This window comes from Macaca thibetana, chromosome 1 (assembly GCF_024542745.1).
Source record: "Macaca thibetana thibetana isolate TM-01 chromosome 1, ASM2454274v1, whole genome shotgun sequence".
Taxonomy (NCBI): Eukaryota; Metazoa; Chordata; class Mammalia; order Primates; family Cercopithecidae; genus Macaca; species Macaca thibetana.
The window spans coordinates 118,483,919-118,506,451 of record NC_065578.1 but is presented as its reverse complement, the minus strand read 5'-3'; the positions used below and the strand labels follow the sequence as shown (position 1 = coordinate 118,506,451).

At 40.7% G+C, this 22,533-nt stretch overlaps 1 protein-coding gene and 1 non-coding gene across 2 annotated transcripts in view; one reads left to right on the top strand and one right to left on the bottom strand.

The window, feature by feature from the left end:
- Positions 1-22,533, top strand: part of WARS2 (tryptophanyl tRNA synthetase 2, mitochondrial) — a 290,547-nt gene that overhangs the window by 63,638 nt on the left and 204,376 nt on the right. The gene's annotated exons all lie outside the window — the stretch shown is intronic.
- LOC126945739 (small nucleolar RNA U13) lies at positions 5,038-5,138 on the bottom strand. The gene has a single exon (XR_007722541.1). It is a non-coding gene; the product is annotated as a small nucleolar RNA U13 (small nucleolar RNA).

The window sequence follows — 22,533 nt, the reverse complement described above, 5'->3', positions numbered from 1 at the left end:
TGTTTGGTGTGTAGGGTATGAGGTATGATAGAAGAGGAGTCTGGGGAGGGAGGAAACATGAAGGACTTTGTTACATGGTTGAAGAGTTTGGACTTCATCTTGTAGAGTATACTGAACTGTGAAAATGTCTTAATCAGGACAATAGTGGGATCACCTCTGTGTTTTAGGACAAGACATGTATTTATTTCTGTATGTTCTTGATGCTTGTGAGGGTCCCTCCCTAAGGAGTTGGTCTGATGGAGGTAAGAGATGGGATCACAGGGAGGAGACATGGTCAACCATCTGGTCTAAAATTAGACTACAGTCATCTATTGTGTGCTACACTGAGCCTCTTTTCATGCCAGATATGGTCTGGGAACCAGACCTGTTTAGACGTGGCTTAGGTGAGAAACTGGTTGCCTTTTTCAAAGATGATTTGGATTTCAAGAGGAAAATCACAGCATCGGAGTTCCAAGCAAAGGGGCACTGTAGGCCAGCAAGACTGTGCAAAACTTAAAGCTGCAAAACAACCAGAATTAAGTCTACCTGAGAGCATCACTGGGAAGAAAATTGAGGCCATAAATATAGCTGGAAATAAAATTGAGAAGTGTTACCATACTGCTACTGCTTAAAAACCGAAAGAAAAGAATAAAGATGAATTCAATCTCTTCCTGAAAGCAGGACTAAGAGGTCCAGGCATGATGCTTGGAGCTCTAAAATGAGCACAATGATGGAAAGTGGGGGGCTGCATGCAAATGGCACATGAGAAATGTGTTTTTCCATAAGTCTAGCTTTTCTTCTCAGGATCCAAAAGTCCCCACCAAAATCAGGGCAGTTTCTACAATAATGGGCTTAGGAAGGAGTTGGGCAGATATTCTCAAACTGTCTGTGGCTCTCTGAGCCTCAGGCCAGTCTTAGCTAGTAATGACATTTATAATGTGACAGTGCCTACCTAAACCACTTGCCTGAAATAAACTATAACATGACAGTTGATTAAAACTATGACTCACTTCACCAGGCTCTTTCCAGAAGCAACCCCATCAGAAGCTGAATCTGTAAGGAGAGAGTGCTTAGGAGGTCAAGGTCATAGGCTTGTTCCCTGTATAGATCACTTCACTCTGCTCTGCAATCCCATATCTCCGGTGACTTCCCGCAGGATAGGTTACATGCCCTTTCCAAATGCTCGCATAGAACCCTCTGTCTCTTCTATTACAACACATGTTATAATTTACTGGAACTGCTATTTAATTTTCTTTCTTTCCCGTCAGAAGGGAGAGAGGGAGGCCATGAGTGGAGGTTTCTTTCTGCAATGGCAGCATGTGTGTGGCATGGTGGGAAGCTCTGAACCCAGAACACCTGCTTCCAAGTCCTTGCTCTACCACTGAATAGTTTGAAATTGAACCTGTTTCTTCAACAATAAAGAGGAAATAATGGCACTTATTACATGCCATTATTAACGAGCCAATGAAAGTAAGGATTCTTTACTAAGGGCTATTTGGATATTAATTAATCATAATATTCACCAGTCTTGAGACTGTCCTAGCAGGGTGGGTGCGATTGAACTGGCAGAGGTATGGGGAGGGCATTTCTGAATGAAATTGATATTACAGAAGAGGGAAGAGGAGGGGAGTGAGTAGGGGCACAGAGGTAAGCAGTGGAAAGACAAATGAAAACGAAGAGAGAACGGAAAATGAAGAGGGGCCCAGAGCTGTGCTATTGAATGCAGTAGCAGTAAGCCCCATGTGGCTATTTAGCTAGTTTGAATTGAGATGGGCTGCTAGAGTTGTTATTTAAAAAAAAAAAAAATGAAAAAGAGCTAATTGATAATGTTTATATAACATGCATGTGAAATTACAGTATTTTTGATATATTGGGTTAAATATAGTATGAAAATTAATTTTACCTATTTAATTTTACTTATTTTAATGTGGCTACTAAAAAATGTAAAAGTATGTATGTGGTTGGTATTTGAGGCGGTTATTTGCTGTCCATGAAATAAGTGATAGGGAATATAAGAATTTTTGAGAATTTGGCTTTTCAAAGTAAAGTCAGGGTACATGTAAAAATTGAATTTATCTCACAAATTTACCCTTTTTTTTTTTTTTTTTTTTTTTGAGACAGAGCCTCTCTCTGTCTCCCAGGCTGGAGTGCAGTGGCGTGATCTCCGCTCACTTCAAGCTCTGTCGCCTCCCGGGTTCACGCCATTCTCCTGCCTCAGCCTCCCGAGAAGCTGGGACTATAGGCGCCCGCCACCACGCCCGGCTAATTTTTTTGTATTTTTAGTAGAGACGGGGTTTCACCGTGTTCGCCAGAATGGTCTCGATCTCCTGACCTCGTGATCTGCCCGCCTCGGCCTCCCAAAGTGCTGGGATTACAGGTGTGAGCCACCGCGCCCAGCCAAATTTATCCATTTTCAAAGTTAATTTCACTGACATGCTTTAAACATCTGTTCCGTGCCAAGGACTAAGTACAACACAGGCCAAGCCCTTCAGGAGCTTACACTGTAACCATGGATGAGGATGGGAGAGTCTCTTGTAACTCACAGTATTCCATGGCCATCCAGAAAGTGTTTGACTGAATCTAATACAGTGTCAGCAGACCAGGGGTCCCCCAATGTATCTTCAAGTTAAGAAGAAACAACATGATGCCAGGAAATCTAACTTGGTTTGAATGTTTTCCTTCTTGCTGCTGCCGGGCCGCCTTTGACTGTTTCAATGTGGCATGTGGACGTAGATGAAGGGCAGGCTTTCAGGAGCTGTATTAGCTGAATCTGTAAGGAGATAGTGCTTAGGAGGCCAAGGTCATAAGTTTGTTCCCTGTATGGGTCACTTCACTGTGCTCTGATCCACGCCTCAGACTTGCCCCCTGTCAACCTGAGCCAGCTGTTTTGTAAATATGCTTTGAATCACTTGGGGAACAGGGCGAGAACATATGCAGGGAGCTGGTCAAATCTATCACCACTGATAGATTGGAGCAACAACTGAAAACACATTCTCAGTCAAAAGCAAGGACTCCCGGGAGGAGAGCCCATAAAACTTACACATCACCTCATACAGTGGACCCAACTGAAGCCATCTTTTCCCTGCACATTTCTGCCTGAAGTCATTGACTAGGATGGAGCTTGTAGGGCAAAGCTTCTGGAGGCCATAGTTTCTGGATAGAGCAGAACACAGGCAGCATTCACCGGGAATTCAGACTTCTGCTAAAGGTGGTGTTGCCAACAAGCACATGGGGCCTCCCTGTCTGACCTACAGAGATTGTTTAGACTTGGAAATACGGGCACCTATCTCTTGAGTGACCTGTCTGCTGGTAATATTTACATCCACATTCACACAGAAAGGTGGCATGTTTTAATTCCAAGCTGAGATTCAGCCCCATGCTCTTCACTGAAGCATCGCTGACAGAAAGGCTGGTCTGGGATCTCCAGCTACACAAATAAATACTGAAGCAAGGCCTAACAGGAAGACCCTCACTACCCAATTTCTTCCAGATGGCAGTGATGGATGGCTGTATGTTTATGTTTACTTGGTTTCCCAGGTGACTGGTGTCCTGGTTTCCACTGGTCATGGTTTGATGAGCATTTCTTCGAAGATGTGAACTGCCTACCCCAACGGCCCAGCTCTTGGCCCACCAGTCTACACCACGCTCAACATTGTCAAGAGGTCATTGTGCTTGTTGGATGGCTAGTTAACTCTTTATTCACCACCCTCTTCTTATAAATTTCTAAAACTAGCAATACAAGATTCAAATCTAAATCGTCATAAAGAACTGCATGTTGGGCAGAATAATGGCCTCCAAAGTATCCGTGTCCTGATCCCCAGAACCTATAAACATGTTACCTTTCTTGGCAAAAGGGAATTAAATTTGCAGATAAAATTAAGGTTTCTAATCGCCTGACCTTAAAGTAGAGAAACCAGCCTGGATTATCTGGGTGGGCCCAGTGTAATTACAAGTTTCCTTTAAAGGGGAAGAGGGAGGCAGTAAAGATGGTCAGAGTGATGATATGTAAGAGGGACTCAACCTGCCCTTGCAGGAAGGGGGCCATGAGCCAGAGTAGTGTCCTTTAGAAGCTCTTAAAGTCAAGAAGAGAATTCTCCCCTAAAGCGTCCATAAAGGAACTCTACCCTGCTGACGCCTCAGTCTTAGCCCAGTGAGACGCATGGTAGACTACTAATGGAACTGTAAGGTAATACATGTGTACTGATTTATGATAATTGCTTATAATAATTTGTTAGAGCCACAATAGAAAACAAATACACACCTAGACAGGTTGAACACTCCTTGGCCTCCACACTCTGCTTAATGTGAGAAGTACTCCTTCCCTTAGCACAGTGTAACCTAGTGGAATACATTCTTCCTCAGGGCTGCTAGAGGCTGGAGCACACACATGGCTTCCTACAAAATTTAGGAAAGTGAGCGACGATGGAACCCTAATTGGAGAAAATACGTAATCAGTCATCAAGTCCTCTTGGTACTATCTGAGTAGAGAGAAAGCATATGGGCTTTGACATCTAGCAGACATTGAGTCAAATCCTGGCTCTGACATTTAATACCTGTGTGATCTTGAGTGAGTTAGCCTCCCAGATGTTCAATTTCTTAAGGGGCACATCACACCTACCTCACGGGGTTGTTGTTGTAAAGAGTAAATAAAATAAGGTATATAAAGTACCTATCTTGGAGCCTGGGAGCAAGATAGAAATCCAATAAATCATGTTATCTTCTACCTTCTTTATAATCATTTCACAGATATCTCCTGGTTATCTCCAATCTCATGATTCTTGACTGAGTTAGTTTCATCATATCTCTTGCCAGGACTGTTTTAATAGCTCCTAAAGTTTTTAGGCCGGCTCCAGACTCCAATCCTTCTTTACAGCCTCTACAGCTATCTTCCAAAACATAGATTTTCTCGTAATACCTCTTCTGCTGTAAAACCTTCAGCAGCTTCCTGTGGCCTGTGGATTAAAAAGTCTGAAGTCCTTTCCAAGGTTTGTGCATATATTAGTCTGTTTGCATTACTCTAAAGGAATATCTGAGACTGGATAATTATTTCTTTGTTTAGGTGAGACAGATAATGTACTGACGTAACAAGGTTCAAAGGTGGCATATCTCATACATGCTCATGAACTACAAGTCAAAAGAACTAGGTAACATAAAGAGGTTTATAGCTGGGCATGGTGGCTCACGCCTGTAATCCCAGCACTTTGGGAGGCTGAGGGGGGGTGGATCACAAGGTCAGGAGATCCAGAGCATCCCGGCTAACACGGTGAAACCCCGTCTCTACTAAAAATACAAAAAATTAGCCGGGCGTGGTGGTGGGCACCTGTAGTCCCAGCTACTCAGGAGGCTGAGGCAGGAGAAGGGCATGAACCCGGGAGGCGGAGCTTGCAGTGAGCCAAGATCACGCCACTACACTCCAGCCTGGGTGACAGAACGAGACATCATCTCAAAAAAAAAAAAAAGAAAGAAAGAAAGAAAGAAAAGTGGTTTATTTTTGGCTCACAGTTCTGTAGGCTATACAGGAAGCTTGGCGCCAGCATCTGCTTTAGGTGAGGACCTCAGGAAGCTTCCACTTAAGGTGGAAGGCCAAGGGGAAGCAGGCATGTCACATGCCAGAGAGACACCAAAAGAGAAAATGGGGAGGTCTCAGACTCTTTTAAACAACCAGATCTTGAATGAACTGAGCAAGAACTCACTCATCACCAAGGGGATGGTGTTAAGCCATGCATGAGGGATCCACCTCCATGATCCAATACCTCTCACCAGGCCCCACCTCCAACATTGGGGATTACATTTCAACATGAGATATGGAAGGGACACACATCCAAACTGCATCAGTGTGAATCCTTCACAACTTCACCTCTGTCCCTTGCCTCCTTTATCTGTCTAGCCTAGGTTCCTTTCTTGTCATGCGCTTACTCATTTCTGTGCCATTTTTTTTTCTTTTTAGCCTAGTTGCTATTTTCTATCTCTGGAATTCCTGCTGCCTCCCTTTTTATCTAGAGGGCTCCTTTTATCTCTTCATGTCCATTTTAAATGTCACCACCTTTTCAAAGTCTTCTCTAATTCCTCTAAGAAGTTAAGCACTCCCTCTGCTGTTTCCATCATACTATGTACACTGTAGAAGTTATCAGAGTGCATTGTGATTATCATTCTAAATTTTTTGATGACAGAGACAATGCATTTTGCACCTTTGTTCTCAAAGCTTAGAATATTTGCTTTGCTTATAACGTATACTCAATATAAAAGCATACTTAATATTTGTTTTTATTAGTATGAATAAATGAATGAACAAATGTTACGTGAAGAACTCACATCTTTAAAGCTGTTTCCAAGGAATGGAATTGTACTTTTCACATCCCAGGTTAGCTGACCCCAGGATGGCCCTTCTGCGATGTTGTGCATACAGTGAGTCTTCTAACATAGTTGGATTATTGAACAACTTTGCATTTATTTAGTAAGGTTTTATGGATTTTAGTCAGGTCACTTTTTCATTTAAAAATATTTAGTTGTTTTTCCTTGCTTTAGGAGAAGGTCCAAAGTCCTTAGGAGGTTATTTAAGGCCTTAGGTGATTTGACACCTACATATCCCGCTTTTTAATTTGTTAACTACTCTGCACTCCAACAAAACATTTATAAAACAATTTCTTAAACATGTCTTGCCTTCACTCTCATCTCCATGCCTTTGAAAATACCATTCCTTTACCCATACCTCAATCTTCATCTAACAACTTCTTACCTTAGAAATGAAGCCCAGGCATCCTTTGATCCAGGCATCCTTTGATCCAGGAAGTCTTCTCTGACATTCCCCTTGTCTATCCTGGTTCAGATGCCTGTCCTCTATATCCCATTACACCCACCACCTCTATCATACAACATATGGCAGTGTGTTTTTAACTTTTTAATTTATTTTATTTAAATAAGAGGAATGTAGCCACATAGAAAAAGAGAGAGAGGTAGAAAAAGAAAACATGTCATACCACCACCAACAGATCTTTGTGTCCAACGATTAGCACTTTCTTGTTAACTTTCAGAAAAATTATTTATGTATCTATAACTCTACTTTATCCATAATCTTTTTATTTATAAATAAGATAATATTAAATATGCTGCTCTGCATCTTGCTTTCTTCACTTATATGAGAAAACATTTTTATCCCAATACATCTACTTTAAGATTGCAATGGCCAGCCCGGCTCAGTGGCTTACACCTGTAATCCCAGCAGTTTGGGTGGTGGAAGAGGTCATACGAGGTGAAGGTGGAAGATCACCTGAGGTCAGGAGTTTGGGACCAGCCTAACCAACATGGGAGAAACCCCATCTCTGCTAAAAATAAAAATTAGCCGAGGGTGGTGGCAGGTGCCTGTAATTTCAGCCACTTGGGAAGCTAAGGCGGGAGAATCGCTTGAACCTGGGAGATGGAGGTGGCAGTGAGCTAAGATCAGAGCACTGTACTCCAGCCTGGGCAACAACAGCAAAACAAAGAAAGAAAGAAAAGAAAAGAAAAGAAAAGAAAAGAAAAGAAAAGAAAAGAAAAGAAAAGAAAAGAAAAGAAAAGAAAAGAAAAGAAAAAAAGAAAGAAAGAAAGAAAGAGAGGAGGAGAGGAGGAGAGGAGGAGAGGAGAGGAGGGAGGGAGGGAGGGAGGAAGGGAGGGAGGAAGAGAGAGGGAGGAAGAGAGAGGGAGGAAGAGAGAGAGAGAAAGAGAGAGAGAAAAAAAAAGAGAAAGAAAGAAAGGAAGGAAGAGAATAAAAAGAAGAAAGGGAGAAAGAAAGGGAAAAAGAGAAAAGAAAGAAAGAGAAAGGAAGAAAGACAAAGAAAGGAAAAGAAAGAGAAAAGAAGAAAGAGAAAGAAAGGAAGAAAGGAAGGAGGGAAGAAAGAAAGAAAGAAAAAGAAAGAAAGAAAGAGAAGAAAAGAAAGGAAGGAAGGAAGGAAGAAAGGAAAGAAGAGGAAAGATTGTAATGGCCAAGGAGTTCGATACCAGCCTGGCCAACACGGTGAAACCCTGTCTCTACTGAAAATACAAAAATTAGCCAGGCATGTTGGCAAGTACCTGTAATCTTGGCTACTATGTAGACTGAAGCATGAGAATGGCTTGAACCCAGGAGGCGGACGTTGCAGTGAGCTGAGATCATGCCTCTGCACTCCAGCCTGGTTGACAGAGTGAGACTCTGTCTCAAAAAAATGTATATATATATTTTAATGGCCAAATAGTATTCCTGTAGCAATAAAGCAATAACCTTAAAGAATAATTAAATAAAAGCAATAAAAGATAACTGTAGCAATAAATAACTTTATTTAATGATAATCACTGATGAATACTCAGGTTATTTTCAAGTTTTAAAATACTGTCCATCTTAGGTTACATTTGTAAGTATACATTTAGGATAAATTCCTATTAGTGCGTCAAAGGACATTTAAAATTTCAAAATATGTTGCCAAGTTGTACTCCAAAAATTTTGCACCAATTTAAATTCCCACCAACAGTTTGTTTATTTGACAAATTTGTTTATTTTAATCTTTTCTTTCCAACCCCACATATATCAGAACTTTCTAGTGTTTCCCTATATGTTTGATGAAATATCTCTTTGTTGTTTTGATTGCATTTAAATATTTTCAGTCAGGTTGAGAATCTTTTCACATATTTCGGGTCATTTGTTGTATTAGGGTTCCCTAGAAAGATGGAATTAATGGGACAGATGTATATAAAAATGGGAGTTTATTAAGGACTATTGACTCATATGATCACATTGTGAAGTCCCACAATGGGCTGTCTGCAAGCTGAGGGGCAAGGAAGCCAGTTGGAGTCCCAAAACCTCAAAAGCAGAGAAGCCAACAGTGCAACCTGCAGTCTGTGGCCTAAGGCCTGAGAGCTCCAAGCAAATCACTGATGTAAGTCCAAGAGTCCAAAAGCTGCAGAACTTGGAATCTGATGTTTGAGGGCAGGAAGCATCTAGCAGGGAAAAAAGATGAAGGCCAGAAGACTCAACAAGTCTGCTCATTCCACATTCCTCTGCCTGCTTTATCCTAGCCGTGCTGGCCGCTGATTAGTTGATGCCCACCCAGATTGAAGGTGGGTCTGCCTCTCCCAATCCACTGACTCAAATGTTAATCTCCTTTGGCAACACCCTCACAGACACATCCAGGAACAATATTTTGCATCCTTCAATCGAGTTAACACTCAATATTAATCATCAAATTTGTATTTTTATCTTTTTCTGAGAACTATCTGTTTATATTCCTTGCATGTAGTTATTGTTTTCTCTTTCTCTTTCTTTTTTTTTTTTAATTTGGTAAAGCTTTTTGAAAATTAAGTAGCCATTTATCTGTCATGTTTATTTTGAACAACCAATGTAGTATTTGTCCTTAGACTTTGGCTATGGATTTTTTTATTTTTATTTTTTTGCCATATAAATGTTTTACATTTTAAGTTCTTAAAATTTCCTTTCTGGCTTCTGGGTGTGCTGTGTATTGAATGTATTTTCTTGATTGCTTTTGTTTGCCTATTAACAAGAGGACCTTTCAGTCACCTTTCTATTCCCAGTGCTTAGCAGAGGGACCTGCCCATAGCCCACTGGATGCTAATGGAGTGAGGAGATGAGTAAGTGTGAGCACACGTGCGCCTACTGGCATAGGATTGACATATTACCAAAATAAAACAAAAACCAGGCTGACAACAGTTTGAAAATGTCTCTGGGATTTTCATGGGCACATGAAGAACAGTAACGTGGTTTTAATTCCCACAAGCAGGCCAGGGTACATGATTCTGTCTGTCTCCCACTTACCTACAAACTTTACCAGTTTTACCACCACCTCCATATCCTTTAGTCCATGTTCAAGGATCCAGGTTCAATAACCTAAGGTGTGTGGGCCAGGTAACAGGGTAATTGAGCAATAAATTAGAGCTAGGCTCTCATAGAATAGGATTCAGGTCATGTTTTTGTCCACTTGCCCGGCCAAAATTGCCTTTGACAAAAGCAGAAAATTTCCATCTTTTTTTTCTTTTCAGTAAGGCCCTTTTTCCCTTAATAGACAGTTACATATGTAGATAGATAGATAGATAGATATCTGTCTAGATCTACATATTTATCTACATATCCACAAACACAAATACATATAATAATGAATTATTATCACTATGTAGAGATATCTAACAATTTCTATTTGGGAAATACATCTTTTATTAATGTTCAGAGAGAAAAGCAATCTTTCCTTTCAGAGTTTCAAGGCAACCAATGAATAGTTTGTGATTCTAATATGAAAATGAATATACATTTTATAGATTCTCCTGGAAATTTAAACTGGTTATATACTAGACTGTGACTATTTATATTATTTTTTTTAACTTAAAAAAATCATATCTTAAAATGCAGAAAACACATTAGTATTATTTCACTCATGCCATGTAATAATAATAACAAAAATAATATTTGCACAATATATTACAGTGTGCATTTGTAGGTACTTTCTTGTTTATCAATCTCAACAAAATGTTAAGACAGCAATTATTATTATTATCTCCTTCATTTTTGTGTGACTCATGCAAACATATCCTCTTGGTAAGATGAAATACAAACCTTGGCTGACGCCAGATGTAATGTTTTTCCTAATAAAACACAACTAGGGTAAAAAAAAAAAAAAAAAAAAAAAAAAAAAAACAGTGTGTTTTCTTTATGTAGTCCTTTTAACTCTCCTCCCTAGCATTAGTTAGGTAGGAAATTCAGAACTGGGATTCAAAGGGAAAATGTCCATTCATGCCAAAAGATTATTTTAAGAGGCATGAAGAAGTGAAAAATATATAAGGAATTTAGTACAATATGCTACAGCCACCATATACCTCAGTCCATGTTCAAGGATCAAGATTCAATAATCTAAGCCATGTGGGCCAGGTAATGGGGTGGTAGAGCAAGAAATCAGAGATGGGCTCTAAGAGATTAGGATTCAGGTCAGATTTTTGCTCACTCACCAGTCTAAAATTGCCTCCAATAAAAGCAGAAAATTCCACCCCCGCACCCTCCCCCCGCCCCCACAATCTCTCTCTCTCTCTCTCTCTCTCTCTCAGGTGTTTGCTTTACTGAAGACAAGAAGTCCTGGGTCCTAAAGAGATCCTGTGTCTGCTCTTAAAAGCTGGCGGGGCTAAGAGGGCCAGACAGTCTTAATTGAGAATTTCTTAACTTAATTGAGGTTGGGTTTCAATTCTAGTCTTGGAAGAAGCCCTATCTCTCTAACCATCTCCCTTGTCAATGCACAAATCTCACCCCAGCCTGCTTGTTGAGAAGCATAAGAAGAAGAAAGGTCCCTAACTATGTGAAGCCACGGTTATGATCCACACTGTATGGTTTAAAAGAAATTTAAGTTTACTCCTGGATTCTTTCCACATGTTCTTGATATATCATGAATTACAAAATAAATAAAAATCCTCATTTGGAGAGGTCAGTGTCCAAGCAAACTGAGAGAGACAGATTGGCTCAAGCTGGTGGCCCACCATTTTCCTGCATATGGTTATAACTTAAGAAATACGTACCACTTTAGACAGTTTGCTTCCAAAGTATAGAGGCTGGTAGGAACCACAGCACTGTGACTCCGGCATGACAGTTTCATTGATTTCTGAGTCATCTCACCAGGATTTGCATGTGAAATTGAGAACAACTTCTCTCCTGATGGCAAGTGCTCCATATGTGGGGAACTTCTATTTTTTAGTATCCCTTCTCCCCAGCCCATCCTGGCCACTTGACTGGCTATGTCAATGTTAAGACAGGATAATAGTAGCTTTGGAAGAGGATTGGGCAATGAAAGAAAGTATAAGGAAAATGCCAAAATAGAGTCCCAGAAAACAATCCGAGTCACAGAATTGGCCAGAATCTGACAGTAGGTAATCTCAAGAGAAGACACTCAAGTGGAACAGAGGCAGAAGCAGAATCTATGAGCAAATCTAAGGTCTAAGTCATAAGGAGTTAATAAGGAAGCAAAGCACACAAGTCAAGGTACAGAGATAGTAGTCACAAAAGTCCAGTTAAATTCTAAAAAACAGCAGGAGGTCCTCTTTTAGAAGCCCTAGTTCCTTGACCTGTGGACATGACTCTTCACTTTGAGACCAAGGGTTGCAACCCTGAATTTCAGAAATAGAACAACAGCTGCCTGTCCTGCCGCAGGAGCAATAACGATGCATACATTTATTGGCTCTGCTGCCAGAGCATCACGAGTGCAGGAAAACAGGTTGGTCTTGAAATGTCAGTGGTCAGGCCTGTGGGAAGAACTAGTAAGGAAACCCCAGGCATGGGAATCTCCAGGCTCTGTGTCCGTGCTTGTATTCCTTGGCCTTACTACTACTGTCGGCTTTAGCTCTTTATTTTTCTCGTTCCTAGTTTAAATACTAGTTTAACGTTTTTCTTTTTGATTTTGTTTTGTTTTTGAGACAGAGTCTTGCTCTGTTGCCCAGGCTGGAGTGCAATGGCATGACCTCAGTTCACTGCAACCTCCTCCTCCTGGGTTCAAGTGATTCTCCTCTTTCAGCCTCCCGAGTAGCTGGGACTACAGGGGCACACCACCACGCCCAGCTAATTTTTGTATTTTTAGTTGAGACGGGGTTTCACCATGTTGGCCAGGCTGGTCTCGAACTCCTGACCTCAGGTGATCCACCTGCCTTGGTCTCCCTGCCTCAGCTGGGATTACAGGCATGAGCCACTATGCCCGGCCTCTCTTTGATTTTTAATTGTATTTTTTAAAAAACTACAAAGTACTGCATGATCATTGTAAAAATTCAAGTAACTTAAGAGTATACAAAATACAAAGCAAGAGTGCCATTCTCACACTCTACTCCCACTCCCCAGTGGAAACCAATGTTAAAAATTAGACCTGTATACCTTTAGAATTTTTCTAGGTTATTATATTTTTGAGTATGGTCACACTGTATATATTATACTGCAACTTTTTTTTTTTTCTCAATCACATATTACAGACTCCATTCCAATTCAATATATATGTGTCTAACTTATTCTTGTTGATGGCTACATAGCAGTCATAGTGGAAATATGTAAAATATATTAATCATCCCTTTATTAATTTGCTATTATAAATAATGTTGCCATGAACAGCCAGGATGGTTTCTATCTCCTGACCTCGTGATCTGCCCGCCTTGGCTTCTTGACTTCTTCTCCTGCTAATACTACTCTTGCATACACTGGGGATTATAAAAAATTTGATACTAACAATTTCATACATTTTTCAGTTTACATAGTGTCTTCCCTACCTATTTCATTTGATTCTCACAAAATTTCTGTTAGGTGTGCAGGGAGGAAATTTTTATCTTGGACTCAGACTAGCTTTCTTAAGTTCATATGGTTAATAAAGGAAAGAACTAGGACTTGAATACAAGTTGGCTAAGTCCAGGTTCTATTTGCCATTTCCCCCTCTTCCTCTTTGGAACAGATAACCATCAAAATTTTGTGTTTCTATCAATTGCTTTCTATTCATGTGAGATGTCCACGATCTCTAGAGAAGCTCAAGTTTGTTGATTGGTTGGATGGATTTGGGGCTGCTATAATTTGTGAATTAGACGTATCGATGTTGCTTATAAAAATGCTTTTGCAATTTCAATATTCTGGCATGTAATCAAAATGACCCAGGGCAACATCTCCAGCAGAAGATGCCTGGCAGGGTGCCAAGAGGCCTCATGATGACCTTATCTAGTAAGTGTCAGTGCTGCAATTGGAACCAGACCTTTCAGACCCCAAAGCCTAAGCCTTTTGCACGTACTCTATGCACTTCCTCATATAGACCAAGATGCTCAGGGCAGAAGATCAATGCATTCTTTCCTTATAGGCAAATTATATGAGAAGCCAAATTCTCAGAAGGTTGCATGCTGAGCATGGAATCAGAAAAAGGAGAGTTCAGGGTGTTAAGAAGTGAATTTCAGCTCAAGTAGCTGAAGGCATGCTTACCCATTAGGGAGTCACACATTCAAAAATCCAAAAGATTCAGAAGAGTGTAACATAGATGAGTGAAGCATGTCAGGGAGCAGGCAATGATAGGAAATAGTGGGGACCATGCCAACTAGAGAGTGCATGCCCTTCCAAAGGAGGCAGCCATGGCGTCATAGCTCGAGCCCATTGTGGCCAGCCTGGTTAATTCAGGTTTTCCCAATGTTTCATGAAAGGCTAGATATATGGATTTTTCTATGTGAAATTAGTTGACAACTTATTCAATTTTAAAAAACAGTATGACACAATATAGTGTGGACCAGACTTGACCTACCAGCTGCTGGTTTGTGAAGTTTTACTATGGGTAAACTTTCACCAAGAAAACTTCAATTCTCCAAGCCATTTAAAAATGGCTTCTTCACCTCTAAACAAATCAAGATCAGGATTCTTCAGATTTCCCTTTTTACCCTTTGGGGTCAACCTCTGCTTACAGTCATTCTCCAGATAGAATAGACCATATTTCATTCTATTTCCTCATACTAAAATATACTTACATTTCAGTCATATCTTCTTGGAGGATCCCCATCTCAACTTTGATTGGATTCACACTTATGTAGCATGAATTCCTTTGCATTTTTATTGCTACCATTACTATTTTTGGAGTTGTCAATCTTACGCTAGATGACATTGCTGCATTGAGTGTGAATTTTACTAACTGACTCTCAGAGTGACACCAATTTCCAAGTCCTAAGAGGTCTTTCACTGCTGTTATATTGTGGGGACAACAAAATTATTTTGCCTTTTCAGACATTAAGAAATTGTTTTAAGTAAATACATAACTTTATTGCCTTACAGATTTATTGAGTGATTATCACTTATTTATTGAGTGATTTATTCTCCTAAGAGAATTTAGCAAAGGAAGTGAACAGCTTATAGGAGAAGCAGAGAATAGGGAAAGCTCTTCTAGATACCAAAACAAGCAGGAAGAGTTGGACTGGATTTTAATTCAAAATAAAGTCTGAACTTTTCTTCTGCATCTCAGTGATGCTGAATTGACCCTCTTCCTCTCCAAATGGAGAGATGGCAGTTCCTGCCTTGTGGCACACGATAGCCTTCAGGACCCTGAAACCATCACTGAAAAATGGAGGAGGAGGGAAGGCACCCAGAGAATGGAAGGTAGCTCTGCTCTTCCTCAGGCACATCACGCCAATCCATATATGACACGGTAATGTATCAGGTACATTTCCAGAAGAAATGAACTTGTGAATTTCACAGCATTTGGGCATGGGGACTTCACCAACATCTTCAGTCATATCCATAATCAACTAAAAAGACTATCCTTCAGTTAACAAGTGTTGGTAACATTATAAGAGTATTATTTCCAAGACACTAGTTCAATTTTTTAAAATTCCTTTCTTTTTTATGTACTCATTTTTCTTTTATTCTTTTAATTTTTTTATTCTCTTTTCCTTTTTTTTAAATCTTTGATTTATTTTTCTTCACAATCTGTTCCCATGTAATTCCAAATTGACCAATCGGACTACCATCTTGCCTTTATTATTGAGAGGTGACACACAGTGACACATTACAAAATAGATAACATTCATCTAGAATCTAAATAGCTAAGAATCTAAAGCAACCAGATCTTTATCTCTCCCCCACACAGTCTTGTACAATGACAGTGATGCCCACTCCAATGAGCCTGATATCTTCTAAGATTCTAAAATTTACCTGAATCATGATAAAGATTATTTGTGCTCTGTAAAGTGTGTCCATTGTTTTCACTGTATGCCAATTCTTTGAAAATTAGAAATCCAAAATAAAAGACTTCCCAGTGCAGCCTTAGCAAGAAAATTCCCCACATTTGCCTCTTGACAATTCTACCAGATTATCCACAAATGTTTTGGGTTTCTACTCCTTAAACCCGGGTGGTGAAGAACATGGTTAAACAGACGTGGGCTCAAATCTAGTCCACTTCTACCTATAATCTTGGGCAAGTTGGTTAACTTTCTGAGTTCAGTTTTTTTAAGTGGAAATTGAGAATAACAATATCTACCTTAAAAAGTATTGGTATGGGGATTAAATGAGGCAATGTGTAATAAGTGTGTGTATATATATATACACACACACACACACATATATAAAATAATCCTTTAATAAATGTGGCTGCCAACATGTTTTTCAACTCAATCACCTGTTAGAGGGCAAATCAACGACAGTGAGGCATATCAAAATGCATTCTGCCCTGAAGGAACCCTCTCTTTTGCTGGAGAGAAGCTGCAAACACTCATGCAACATTGAGACCAATCTAAGACCCTTTGCAGGAAAGAGCTTAAGTGACCAGCATATGATGTCAGCGTTGCAGGCACTGAGAGACATTCTTACTCCTCCATTTTCACCTGGTCTCTGTTGCAGAGGAGCAGGACTTGGACAGAGGAGACCAAGCTCCCTATCTTCCTACCCAGTATACTTTACAACCTACAAGCTGCAGGCTGAGCCTCACAGCCAGCCAGGGATAGTGGATACAATTATCTCCCAGCCCTTTGAAGCTCCAGTCAGGAATATCTGTTGTCACTACCACATGTGATTAGGACAGCAATGTCCTCCTGCAGAAGACCGAACTCTTTGTACATCACCCTCCTTCTACCACTGTTAGAGATCAGAAAGTGTGCAGAGAGGGTGGCTGGCCTCTCTCCTTTTGGTCCAATTTCACATATTGGATTCTCTGCATTAATAAATTGGTTACATTTGCCCAGCATTTGGCAGGCAAGGTTTCTAATAACACTCTGATCCCTTCAGAGAACATGAATCGCTGGCATGCAGGGGGCTCTGGTTACCTCCTCCCCCACTCTCTGCTGCTAAAGGTCCTACGCGTTAGTAGGGGTCAGGCGCTTGCCTGGGCCAGGGCAGTCTAGGACAAGGGCTATGGCTTCGAGGCACTGTCACAGAGCTCAAAGATTTTTCCCTCAGAGGGAAAACAGATAACTTTAAGCCCAGGCAATGTGCAGCTTTCTTCAGCTGTCAATCCTACCTGGTTTGCATACAGATTGAGAAAACGTGTGATATTTTACCACAATAATCGGTCTGGAGAACTCAAGGGGGTTGGTGGTGGGTGGAGAGGGAATGGGAGAGAAAAAAAATGTGTGGTGCAGATGTCTGAGAGTCCCATGCTGCCCCGACATGCTCCCTTTGTGAAGCCAACATTCTTTGGGGATGGAGAGCCTGAAGGGAGAGTGGGTAGAATGCATCTACATTGCTCTGATGCAGCCTTTCCCATTGCCATGGTGCTCGAAAGTTCCCTGAGCAAGGAGAAGCCCTTGGGTTGAGAAGAGGCCCAGAGTCAGGGTCCAGCCACACCTTCAGCCTTGGCAAGCCAAGCAGAGGGAACAAAGCAAGGGGCAAAAATGAGCTAAAATAACACTAGCCGACTGGGACAAACCTAGGGAATCAAAAACAAGAAAGAGATGGAGAGGGAAAGGAAAAAGAAACATGGAGAATTGAGAAGAGAGGGAATGGGAAGGAATTCAATTGAATTCCATAGACATTTTATGTTAGCCTGTATTGGGGAGAAAAGAGTGGGGTTTTTGATTGTTTGTTTTTTCTGACATGGAGTCTTGCTCTGTGGCCCAGGCTAGAGTGCAGTGGCACAGTCTTGGCTCACTGCAACCTCTGTCTCCCAGGTTCAAGTGATACTCATGTCTCAGCCTCCTGAATAGCTGAGATTACAAGTGTGCACCAATATGCCTGGGTAATTTTTGTATTTTTAGTAGAGATGGGGTTTCGCCATGTTATCCAGGCTGGTCTCAAACTCCTGGGGCTCAAGCGATCCTCCTGCCTCGGATTCCCAAAGTGCTGGGATTATAGGCATAAGCCGCCATGCCTGCCAAAAGGAGTGTGTTTTACAGAGCAAATGTATATGGAATCCAGTTCCTGCCCTCTAAGGAGCTTGCAGATATCAGGCCAGGTGCTGTGGCTCAAATCTGTAATCCCAGCACCTTGGGAGGCTGAGGCAGGAGGATCACTTTAGCCCAGGAGTTTGACACTAGCCTTGGCAACTTAGGGAGGCCCCATCTCTCCAAAAAAAATTTTTTTTTAAAATTAGCCAGGTGTGGTGGTGTGTGCCTGTAGCTCCAAATACTCAGGAGGCTGAGGTGGGAGGATTGCTTCAGCCTGGGAGGTTGAGGCTGCAGTGAGCTGTGATTGCACCGCTGCACTCCAGGCTGGGCAACAGAATGAGACCTTGTCTCAAAACAAAACAAAATCAGCCACACAACTCAGTCCTGCAACAGTCCATGAAAGGGTGTAATTCCAGACATCAACGCCATGAGGTATGGTAAGGAGAGAGATGGTGGTGGGGAGACTTTGTGGAGGTGGTGAGTCTTGAGACTGTTCTAGCAGGGTTGGTGCAGTTGAGCTGGCAGAGGTACAGGGAGGGCATTTCTGAATAAAATTGGTAGTACAGAGAGGGAAGAGGAGGGGAGTGAGTAGCGGAAAGACAAACGGGAAGAAAGAGAGAATGGAAAATGAAGAGGGGCCCAGACTGCCACTCACAATTGCCATAAGCCACCTACCCTTACCTTTAGACCTTTTCATCCAAAGGAATTGGAATTAGAAGCTTCTTATAGGATCCTGGAAATCCCGGGCAATCCACCAACCCAGAAGCCCAGCTTCAGGCCCAGAGGGAAAAGAAGGAAAAAGGGCTGGTGCACACTTAAGTAGGAAACCTTCCCCTTTCCTGCTGACTCCAGCCAGCCTCACCGCCGAGGTCCCCAGTCAGCAGATCTGGAGCCACCAACACATCGCAGAGCCTCCCGTGGGAGAGTCCCAATGTGGCCATGGGACAGTCCATGATCTGTCTCTCTGCTATTATCCTTCTCTCTATGGTTTCCAGTATTTCCCAGGAAGATAGGATTTTTTTTCCCCGTCTATTTTTCCAGCTTTTTATTTTGAAAAATTTCACATCTTAACAAAAGTTGAAAATATACCATACTGAGCACAAGGAACACTTGAAATATTTCACCAATTATTAACGTTTGATTCCATACGCGGTAGTGTACTGATAAACTGGATCTAGGGTAGGAGAAGCCCTTATTTGTAGTAATTGCCAATTTATGTGGTGTAAGAATTCCCACCATGGATGATTTTGAGCAAAGAATGACTTAAATGGCTTGCAAAATTCCTAAATATTTATCTGCTCTTGAGAGCTGGCAAGAGTCGGCTGCAGTGTATCATATTTGTTTCTGAACTATTTAAAATTGCAGATATCACATCACTGAATCAAATACTTCAGATGCATCTCCCAAGAATATAACGTTCTCTGACATAATCACATTATCGCACTTATGAAAAAAATTAGCAACACATTTCCTAATATTAGCTAACATACATTTCCCACTAAAATTTTCCAAACTGTCCCCAAAATGTCTTTTAGTAGTATTTTTCTGAAAAATGAAAATCTAGTCAAGATTATATATTGCATTTGGTGTTTTGGTTAGTTTCTTTTATTATTATTATTTTATTTATTTATTTATTTTGACAGGGTCTTGCTCTGTCACCCAAGCTGGAGTGCAGTGGTGAGATCTCAGCTCACTGCAACCCCTGCCTTCTGGGTTCAAGTGATTCTCCTGCCTCAGCCACCTGAGTAGCTGGAATTACAGGAGAGCACTACCACACCTGGCTAATTTTTGTATTTTCAGTAGAGATGGGGTTTCACCATGTTGCCCAGGCTGGTCTTGTACTCCTAGCCTCCAGTGATCTGCCCGTCTCGGCCTCCCAAAGTGCTGGGATTACAGCTGTGAGCCATCGAGCCCAGTGGTTAGTTTTTTAAAAAAAATTTTAATTTTTATCAATGAATAATTGTACATTTATGGAATAAAGAGATGTTTTGATATATGTATACACTATGGCATTATTACATCAAGCCAATTAACATATCACCTCATTTTTTTTTTTTTTTTTGGTAATGAGTACATTTAAAATCTATTCCTTTAGCAATTTTGAAATACATAACACATTATTACTAACTGTGGTCACCTTGCTATGCAATAGATCTTGAAAATTTATTCCTCCTAACTGAAATTTTATACCCTTTGGTCAACATCTCCCCGTTGCTTACCCTCCCTGCCCTCAGACTCTGGTAGCCACCATTCTAATCTCTACTTCTCTTTAGTTTCTTTTAATTGGAAATGATTCCTCTATCTTCTTTTTTTTTTTGAGACAGAGTCTCGTTCCTGTCTCCCAGGCTGGAGTGCAGTGGTGCGATCTTGGCTCACTGCAACCTCTGCCTCCCGGGTTCAATCCCAGCTACTTGGGAGGCTGAGGCAGGAGAATTGCTTGAACCTGGGAGTTGGAGGTTGTGATGAGCCGAGATTGTGCCATTGCACTCCAGCCTGGGCAACAAGAGTGAAACTCCGTCTCAAAAAAAAATAAAAAATAGATAAATAGATAAAGTAGTAGCCAACAGATCTGTCCATTTAAAAGGTATCTTTTCTCCTTTGTAATTAATAAATAATTTGTGGGATAATATATTGATGGTCTGTAAATATCCTAAAATGCCAAAACCTTTTACTCAGTGGTTAGCATCTGCTGATGATCCTTGCCTGAATCAATTGTTACATTAGAGGTCAAAATATTGTGATCTTCTAATTTTATCACTCTTCTACATTTATTCGATGGCTTTCTTTTTTTTTTAATATGCTCTTTTACTATCATAATGGACTCACGGACTTAAAATTCAATGGATTATAATCCATTACTGTTGTTTTCTTCTTGATATTGAAATTACCCCAAATTTGGCCATTGGGAACCTCTTCAAACAGGATCCTGTGTCCTTTTGACATGACCCCATTGATCTTCAGGCCCTTCCTTTCTTTCTGGCACACCAGGACTCCCCAGGCTCATTTGTGTTTGCCCTGTAACAGAGCCAGAAGCACGTATTTCTTCAGCGAGCCCTGATCTCTTTAGCGGGAAATGTTGCTTAGAAATCAAGGTCTGGGTGCTAGGTGTGCCCATCGCTGTGGGAATATTATTGCTTTTAGATTTTTTTCAGTTGACGTGGTTGGGGGCAAATGTGTATATATGTATATATAATACATATTATATATAATACGTATTGTATGTCATATGTACATATATGTATATAAACTAAATTATAAATAGTGAATTCCCTAACCCCTATTATTTCAGAATACAACCTTATTTGAAGATAGGGTATTTACAGAAGTAATCAAGTAAAACGTGGTCATTAAAGTGGGTCCTAATCTAATAATTCTGATGAAAGGGGGGATTTAGGCACAGAGGCACATACGGAGGGAAGATGATCTGAAGACTCAGGGAAAAGATGGCCATCTGCCAGCCCAGGAGAGGGGCCTGGAACAGATCCTTCTCTCACAGCTCTCAGAAAGGACCACCCTGCTGACACTCTGATTTTGGACAGAACCATGAGACAATACATTCCTGCTGTTTGAGCCACCACTTTTGTGGTAACTTGGTATGGCAACCTTAGCAAACTAATATGCTGCTATATACATTACCATAAGTTTATCAGCATCTTCTTGAAACAGCACATATTTATTACCTTGCATTTCTGTAGCAGTGTCCCACGGGCCACATCAGACTAAACTCTAAATGTTGGCAGGGCTGTAGTGCTTTCTGGAGTCTCTAGGAGAGAATCTATTTACTTGCTCATTGAGGTTATTGGAAGAATTTAGTCCCTTGTGGTTGTAGGACTAAGGTCCCCATTTTCTAACTGTCCGCTGAGGGCCTTTCCCAGCATCTAGAGGACATCTGAGTGCCTTGTTACATGGCCCCTTTCCTTCATCTGCAAAACCAGCAAAGACAGTTTGAGTCCTTCTGGTGCTTTGAATCTCTCTTGCTCCTGCCTCTTCTTCGCTGTTGCATCTTTCTTGCCTATGATTCTTCTCTCTTCTTTCACTGTTAAGGGCCCATGTAAACTCACTGGGCCCACTGAGATAATCTGCAATAATTTTCCTATCTTAAGGTAACCTTAATTCCACCTGCTAAGTTGCTTTTGCCATGTAACATAACATATTCATAGGTTCCAGGTGTGGACACCTTGGAAAAAGGAGCATTATTCTGCCTACCATGTAGAGATATTGATATACTTACTTATTTGTTTTGTCCAGCAGCATGCACGGAATAGTTTCAGAATGCCAGTAACGTTATAATTATTTAAAAATAACCAACTAAATAGTGTTAAAATTTCTTTGGAATTATTTTTATCCCTAGAACATTTCCCACTGAGGTAGTGAACACAGAGTACTATATTCAGAATTTTACTTGAATTCTCTTCTCTGTGTGGTGAGGTTATTAATGTGATATACAGCTAGATTCATTTGTTTGCTTTTGTATTTGATTTAAGATTTGTTTATTTTTCATCTTTTCATATTTAATTTTATTTTGTGAATAAGTAGGACATTTCTATAAGTCAGAAGTCAAAACTACATGAAAAGGTATTCCTAGATAAGTCTCATTTCCATCCCGATCCCAGCTCCTGGTTTCCAAGGACTGGTCTGCTTCTCTGATTGCTTGCTCTGATGGTCACTGCTGTTACAGAAGTCAAATTACTGACATATCAGTAGCAAATATGTGTTAGTACAAGTCTATCATCATTTTCATCAACT